This window comes from Triticum urartu, chromosome 3A (assembly GCF_056163025.1).
Source record: "Triticum urartu cultivar PI428250 chromosome 3A, HENAU_Tu73, whole genome shotgun sequence".
Classification (NCBI taxonomy): Eukaryota; Viridiplantae; Streptophyta; class Magnoliopsida; order Poales; family Poaceae; genus Triticum; species Triticum urartu.
In genome coordinates this window covers 11,620,489-11,629,696 of record NC_141875.1, presented here as the reverse complement: position 1 = coordinate 11,629,696, position 9,208 = coordinate 11,620,489, and positions in this window count along the sequence as shown.

Sequence of the window (9,208 nt, the reverse complement as noted above, 5' to 3'; positions counted from 1 at the left end):
TAGACGGTTGATGGTTTAAGTTCAACTAAACCAACAGAAGGCGTATGTCTCAGACCCTTTTTGGGGTCGAACCATCGGCATTTGAACACAGTGAGACTTAGGTGTTCGTGGCCACGTTTGAGTGTAAGCTCGTATATTTTTCCTACCCTTCCGTAGTAATCTACTTTATTATCTCGTTCAGTAAAGACTCCGGTATTTATGGTTTTGGGATCAGGCCGACTGTTCTGGTGCTCCTCTGTATGGAAGCGATACCCATTCACATCATACTTTTGGCATGTCATGACGGCAGGGTCAAAACCCATGGAAACCCATCTCAATTCTTCATCCATTGATTCGGTCGGATCATTTCCCTACAAGTTTAATTGAAATTATAGGGTGCATGAGTTTAATTGAAATTATAGGGTGCATGAGTTTAATTGAAATAGGTAATAGGGAAGTGTGAAAAATTACTTTCTCCATGAACCACACAACGAAAATTTTCCTTCCATCAGCACCCTCTCGGAGAAGAGCAAGTGCCTCCGCTTCAGTAGGAGGCAGCATTCCCATCCATTCTTCTTCAACGAATCGACTACAATAAGAAAAGCGGTATAAGAACTAGGCAAAGTGAACATAACGAATTGACTAAAAGAATGGTGCAAAGGTATTACCTCATCCACTCATCCTCAACTTCCTTGATGTTGTGCAAGATATAGAACATGACATCCTCCCACTCATCTCGTGGCATGAGATAAGGTGTCGAGCATCCAGCCCTGCCACCTTGCCCGATGAATAGAGGCAACTTGGGTTTATACTTGGGTTCTTCTGTATTGTATCGAGACACCTTATTGTGCAACGTGGGAACATGGTCCGGATAGTAGGCTGTCCTGAGGTCTGCCACCTCCTCTAGGATAACTGCCTCAGCTATGGAAGCTTCAATCTTAGCTTTGTTTCCACATTTCTGTCTCAGATGCTTGTTCTGTCTCTCAGGGCCGTATTGCCAACAATTCTGCACAAGGCCCCCCAACAATACCTCGTTCGCGAGGTGCAAAATGAGATGTGTCATCGGAGTAAAGAAGTCTGGCGGGAAGATTTTCTCTAGCTTGCATATCAACTCCGACGCCTTCTTATGCATTTCTTTTATCTTCTCAGGACATACTTCTTTAGCACAAAGCGTGCGGAAGAAATGGCTTAACTCCGCAAGCACACGCCAGACACGCTCGGGAACATAGCCCCAAACCATCACCGGCATAATCCGCTCAATCCATACATGATAGTCATGACTCTTGAGCCCGGTCACTCTGCCCGTTGAAAGATTGACCCCCTTACTTATATTCGACGCATAACCATCAGTGAACTTCACGACGTGTTTCAGCCACTTGAATGCCTCCATCTTATGATCCTTTTTAAGTACGAAGTCAGCATCTGGCTTGAACCAAGATTTTTGACTGCCTGTGGGAGGCTGCATGTGTAGACGTGGTCTATCACAAATATTCTGTTGATCGACTCTAGCATTAACATTATCCTTTGTCTTATCAGGAATGTTGAGGATCATGCGAAAAAGGGACTCTGCGACATTCTTTTTGGTGTGCATCACGTCTATGTTGTATGGAAGTTTGAGGTCCTTAAAATAGGGAAGCTGCGTGAAGGGGGTAATGTGAGTCCAGTTGTGCGTCTCACCATATCCTTCAAAACATTTTTCCCTTTACCTTTTCCTTTGCCCTCGCCCTCGTCTTCGCCTGTGGCTTTGCCTTTGCCTTTGCCTTTCCCTTCACCGGCAGGCTTAAGAGCTTTCAGCTGAGCAAGCACATCCGCACCAAAAAACGTTGGAATCTCATTTACTTCATGGACAACTTTGCCTTTTGTGAAGTTCTTCTTGTCTTCCCTATCAGGATGGTCTGGAGGGAGGAACTGTCGATGCAGGTCAAATGCAACATACTTGCCACCCTTCTTCAGCCAAATGAAAATCAAGGCCTGCATGCACACTGGGCAAGGCATCTTTCCACTTGTACACCATCCGCAGAACAGGGCATAACCGGGAAAGTCATGCATGCAATATTGTAGCCAAACTTTCATCAAGAAATTTTTCTGCAGATGTCGGTCATATGTCAACCTTGGGAAGTACCAAGAATGGTGCAAATCATCCACCAACGGCTGCATAAACACACTCAAATTCTTCCCCGGATATTCAGGCCCCGGAATTACAAGCGACAGGAACATGGTCTTGCGTTGCATTATGGCGCCGGGAGGGAGATTGAGCGGAATAACAAATACGGGCCAACAGCTGTATGGATTAGACGACATACCATATGGATTGAACCCATCACCTGTTATAGCAATTCTGACATTCCCAGCCTCGGCTGCTTCCTCCGGGTACTCTATATCGAATGACTTCCATGCTTCACCTCCTGATGGATGTACAATTTTTTTGGATTGTACCTTTTCCCTTCCTTGTGCCACTTCATCATTTTGGCAGACTCCTCGATGATGAAAAGGCGCTGTAGTCTTTTTATAAAATCAAGGTACCGAAGAACCTTCACAGGGATTTTTAGCTGCTGCTTCTGACCATGCTTATCGACCACCTCAATATACCGAGAGGAACCGCACTTCCTACAGTACTTGTCATCCACATACTCATGCCTAAACAAAAGGCATTTTTTTGGACAAACATGTATTTTCTCATAGTCCATGGAGAGCACCTTCATGATTTTCTTCGTAGCGTACATGGTTTTCGGCAGTTCATGGCCCTCAGGCAGGCTGTTAGCCCATACTCCTAGAAATGCTTCGAAGCAACCTCAGCTACAGCCGTACTCAGCCTTGACTGCCATCAGTTGCGAGATGGCATCTAGCACAGACAGCTTGGCACCCTCATAGAGAGGTTTCTTTGACGAGGCCAAGATTTCTAGGAAGGCCTTTGCGGTTTCCTCCGGCTCCTCCGGTTCATTCGCTGAATGTGACGGAGGTGTCAGCTGTGCAGCAAAGACATCATCTAGCATGTCTCTAACCCCATTGTCCTCATAACCAGCGACGTGTTGTCGTATCACATCCTCTCTACCACGGTCCCGCTGGGCAAAGTTTATCGGCATATTAAAGTTGGGCATAAATCCATGCGTGCGAAGGTGCTTAGTCATCTCACTCTTATCTCTGCGGATACGTCTCTTACATCTGGCACACGGGCATTCTGGCACCATCCTCATTGGACTACGGAATATCTCTTTCAAAAACACATCAGTTTTCTCGACCCACTCTGTTGTTACTTGATTCCGACGGAAAAACCCACTATACATCCACTGATTATCTGCCATCTCTGCTTTATTGTAAGCCAGACAACAAAATTAAGGATTCATTTCAATTACTCACATCAATATTTTATTTTTTACAAGGTTGACGAGAAATGACATTTAATCCACCTACATCTCTAATAGGTAAAGATGGGTCCTAATCCAACCCGAGAATGTGTAGATTGAGTACGTTGTCCATGCTCTACCCCATTTAGAGACAAAATTTCGGCAGCACCTCCCCGTTGTTCTCCAAATACACGTCTCGGCAAAATGCCGAGAGAATGTGCATCCGGAGAACAACAGGGAGGCGCCGCTGAAATCCTGTCTCGGAACGGGGTAGAGCATGAACAACGTACCCAATCTACACATCCTCGGGCTATCCGTGGAAAGAACTGGACAATCCGAAAGAGCTGCGGTGATAAATATGCAATTGAATGCACATTTATCGATGCAACCCTTTCGGACGGGAGAACTAGGTTACGCGACTTGATGTTAAAATTTAATCTAGTGACATGGAAAAAAGTGGACGAGGTCATGGAATTGTTGCTCACCCTCCGATGTAGTCGATCAAAGGAGAGGGACGATCGTGGACCAACACCTCCAATGTCGACAATCACTCCACAAAGATGGAACACCACAAATCCTGTTAATTACACCGAGTGAAAAAAATTTAGGTCATCACCTCACATTAAGCATTGATACTTTTAACTATGAAAAAAAATCATGTTTCATCAAGTGTCAAATTTTGTCCTTCAATTTTTTTAGCAAGATCATCATGATTAAACAACCACTCATCATATCATAATTTTGCAGCACATCTGACATAGCTACTTAACATTAAGCACTAACACTTAAAACTATGAAAAAAATTCATATTTTGTCAAGTGTCAAATTTTGTCCGGTTCAATTTTTTTGACAAGATCATCATGATAAAAATAATCACTCATCTTATACCAATTTTAGAGCACATCTCAAATGACAAGATCATCATGATAAAAATAATGCAACCTAACAATCTAACCTCCCAACATCCAACATTCACCTATATATCAACCTAACAACCTAACATCTAACATCTAACCTAACAATCTAACATCCAACATCCATCCATGCATTCATTCATCCATCCAACAGAAGGAAAATGCAAAAAAAATGAAAAAAACGTAGCTCACTGAGAGGGGCGTGGCAGGGGGCGGGGCGGTGGAGGGGATGGTGAGGCAGGGGCGGTCGGGGACGGGAGGGACGGGGCCGGACGGAGTCGCGGCCGGCTCCAGGAGCACCGGCGGGGTCGGGAGAGGCCGGGGCAGCGGCAGGGTCGGGGGAGGCCGAGGCAGCGCACGGTCGGGGGAGGCCGGGGCGACGGCGGGTGGAGATGGCGGCGACGGCGGGTGTGGAGGCGAGGGCGGCGACGCGGGTGTGGAGGCGGGGGAGGGTGGCGGCAGGGGTGGGGTGTGCGGCGGCGGTGGCAGGGGGCGTGGTGGAATGGGAGGTGCGGCGGTAGGGGAGGGGTGTGCAGCGGTGGCGGCAGGTCGGGGTGGGGGTGCGGTGGCGGCGCAGGTCGCGGTCGGGGGGTGCGGCGGCGGCGCAGGTCGGGGTGTGGGGGAGAGAATGAGTGGATCGGGGTCGCCCTGCGAATGGATAAGGTGCCGTCGGCATAGGTGAGGGCGCCACGTGGCACCTATGCCGACGGCTTAGCCGTAGGCATATTTTTTTTATTATCCACGTCACCGATCCGCGTAGAAGCTTTCGTATCGCCGCAGCTATGCCGATGGCTTTGCCGTCGGCATATTTTTGTTTTTACTTTTGCATATTTTTATTTTTACTTTTCTTATTTTATATAATTTTTTTAATGTTTTCTTATACTTATATCTATCCTTTTTAATTTCATATTTTTTTATTTTTTTATAGTTATATTTTTCCTTTTTTATTTTTTATGTATTATAATTACATATAGATTTTTATTTTTTTTAACCGCTCGGCCCTCTCCTCTCCTGAAACCACACACAGGGGAGGGGAGGGGAGGCGCCGAACTCGAGCAGCTTCGTTCGCCAAGGCCGTGGCCTGGTCGCGGGTATGGGAGTGCCATGGCCGCCGCCTCGCGTGCTCGATGTGGAGCTTAGTTCGTCAGGTGAGTGAAGGGGGAGGGGGTCGTCGACTGTGGGGGTGGGGGCGGGGGTAGCTTAGTTCGTCAGGTGAGTGAAGGGGGAAGGGGTCGTCGACAAAGGGACACCTGGGAGCAACATCCGGGCCAAACCCGCAGCTACATCCCCTCTCTATAGACCCGACGCGTCCGTTTCCCCCCTCCAGGTGCCGGCGGCGGCGCCGTCTGTGAGGGAGGGCACACCCCGGACACGCGTGCCGGGCGTTTGCAACCGCCACAACACTTCCAGACTTGTGAGAGGCCGCCTACGCAAGATTTGGCGGCATGCTAGCCCCCGGAGGCCGCCGGCCACAGCCGTAGAAGCGCGAAGGGCAATCCGCGTAGAGGGAATTTTTCGGATACTTCTCCATCACCAAAAATTATGAAAAAATACCATCGTTCCTATAGCACACGTGCCCACGTCGTGCAAAAAAACTCATGATTTTATCACGCTCTGAGTATTTAATAATATTCATGCCGCATCGTTACCGCAGAACGTCTACTACCGTGTCATCGCCGTCCGTGAGGGGGGCCACGCCCCAGAGACACGTGCCGCCTCTTCGGACATGCCACCACACCACCCCGCATGTATGAGGGCCCGGTGCAACGCTCCGGTCGCATTGCTACCCCCCAGGGCCCCCGTCCCGCCTAACCCTGTAGCGTTTGACCACGGGATCTAGCCCTTTGACTTTGCACGGACGGGCTTTGACCAGCGGACCTCCCCACCCGGTTGTGTTAGGTCAGCCCATAGGAACACTTTGGAGCAACATCCGGGCCAGACCCACAGCAAGATCCCCTCCGTGTAGACCCGACGCGTCCGTTTCCCCCCTCCATGTGCCGGCGGCGGCGCCGTCCGTGAGGGGGGCACACCCCGGACACGCGTGCCGGGCGTTTGCAACCGCCACAACACTTCCAGACTTGTGAGAGGCCGCCTACGCAAGATTTCGCGGCATGCTAGCGCCCGGAGGGCGCCGGCCACAGCCGTAGACGCGCGAAGGGCAATCCGTGTAGAGGGATTTTTTCGGATACTTCTCCATCACCAAAAATTATGAAAAAATACCATCGTTCCTATAGCACATGTGCCCAAGTCGTGCAAAAAAACTCATGATTTTATCGCTCTTCGAGTATTTAATAATATTCACGCTGCATCGTTACCGCAGAACGTCTACTACCGTGTCATCGTCGTCCGTGGGGGGGGGGCACGCCCCGGAGACGTGTGCCGCCTGTTCGGACATGCCACCACACCACCCCGCATGTATGAGGGCCCGGTGCGACGCTTCGTTGGCATTGCTACCCCCCACAGGGCCCCGTCCCGCCTAACCCTGTAGCGTTTGACAACGGGATCTAGCCCTTTGACTTTGCACGGACGGGATTTGACCAGCGAACCTCCCCACCCGGTTGTGTTAGGTCAGCCCATAGGAACACTTTGGAGCAACATCTGGGCCAGACCCACAGCGAGATCCCCTCCGTGTAGACCCGACACGTCCGTTTCCCCCTTCCAGGTGCCGGCGGCGGCGTCGTCCGTGAGGGGGGCACACCCCAGACACGCGTGCCGGGCGTTTGCAACCGCCACAACACTTTCAGACTTGTGAGAGGCCGCCTACGCAAGATTTGGCGGCATGCTAGCACCCGGAGAACGCCGGCCACAGCCCTAGACGCGCGAATGGCAATCTGCGTAGAGGGATTTTTTCGGATACTTCTCCATCACCAAAAATTATGAAAAAATACCATCGTTCCTATAGCACATGTGCCCACGTCGTGCAAAAAAACTCATGATTTTATCGCTCTTCGAGTATTTAATAATATTCACGCCGCATCGTTACCGCAGAACGTCTACTACCGTGTCATCGCCGTCCGTGAGGGGGCCACGCCTCGGAGACGCGTGCCGCCTGTTCGGACATGCCACCGCACCACCCCGCATGTATGAGGGCCCGGTGCGACGCTTCGTTGGCATTGCTACCCCCCACAGGGCCCCGTCTCGCCTAACCCTGTAGCTTTTGACAACGGGATCTAGCCCTTTGTCTTTGCACGGACGGGCTTTGACCAGCGAACCTCCCCACCCGGTTGTGTTAGGTCAGCCCATAGGAACACTTTGGAGCAACATCCGGGCCAGACCCACAGCGAGATCCCCTCCGTGTAGACCCGACGCGTTCGTTTCCCCCTTCCAGGTGCCGGCGGCGGCGCCGTCCGTGAGGGGGGGGGCACACCCCAGACACGCGTGCCGGGCGGTTGCAACTGCCACGACACTTCCAGACTTGTGAGAGGCTTCCTACGCAAGATTTGGCGGCATGCTAGCCCCCGGAGGCCGCCGGCCACAGCCGTAGACGCGCAGAGGGCAATCCGCGTAGAGGGAAATTTTCGGATACTTCTTCATCACCAAAAATTATGAAAAATACCATCGTTCCTATAGCACATGTACCCACGTCGTGCAAAAAAACTCATGATTTTATCGCGCTCCGAGTATTTAATAATATTCACGCCAGATCGTTACCGCAGAACGTCTACTACCGTGTCATCGCCGTCCGTGAGGGGGGCCACGCCCCGGAGACGGGTGCCGCCTCTTCGGACATGCCACCACACCACCCCGCATGTATGAGGGCCCGGTGCGACGCTTCGTTGGCATTGCTACCCCCCACAGGGCCCCGTCCTGTAGATCAAATGGCCAACGTTGTATTCAATTTCAACGCGTTCCTAGAGAAAACCAAGCTGAAAGACGATGTCAACAACTATACAGACTGGGTCCGGAACCTGAGGATCATCCTCATAGCTGCCAAGAAAGATTATGTCCTACAAGCACCGCTAGGTGATCCACCCGTCCCACAGAACCAAGACGCTATCAACGCTTGGCAGACACATACTGATGACTACTCCCTCGTTCAGTGCGGCATGCTTTACAGCTTAGAGCCGGGGCTCCAAAAGCGTTTTGAGAGACATGGAGCATATGAGATGTTCGAAGAGCTAAAAATGGTTTTTCAAGCTCATGCCCGGATCGAGAGATACGAAGTCTCCGATAAGTTCTTTAGCTGTAAGATGGAGGAAAATAGTTCTGTCAGTGAGCACATACTCACTATGTCTGGGTTGCATAACCGCTTGACTCAGCTGGGAGTTAATCTCCCGGATGACGCGGTCATTGACAGAATCCTCCAGTCGCTTCCACCAAGCTACAAGAGCTTTGTGATGAACTTCAATATGCAGGGGATGGTAAAGACCATTCCTGAAGTATTTGCTATGCTGAAATCAGCAGAGGTAGAAGTCAAGAAGGAACATCAAGTGTTGATGATGAATAAAACCACTAAGTTCAAGAAGGGCAAGGGTAAAAAGAACTTCAAGAAGGACGACAAGGAAGTTGCTGCGCCTGGCAAGCAAGCTGTCGGGAAGAAGTCAAAGAATGGACCCAAGCCTGAGACAGAGTGCTTTTATTGCAAAGGGAAGGGTCACTGGAAGCGGAACTGCCCCAAATACTTAGCGGATAAGAAGGCCGGCAACACCAAAGGTATATTTGATATACATGTGATTGATGTGTACCTTACCAGTACTCGTAGTAACTCCTGGGTATTTGATACCGGTGCCGTTGCTCATATTTGTAACTCACCGCAGGAGCTGCGGAATAAACGAAAACTGGAAAAGGACGAGGTGACGATGCGCGTCGGGAATGGTTCCAAGGTCGATGTGATCGCCGTGGGCACGCTACCTCTACACTTACCTACGTGATTAGTTATAAACCTCAATAATTGTTATTTAGTGCCTATATTGAGCATGAACATTGTATCAGGATCTCGTTTAATACGAGATGGCTACTCATTTAAATCCG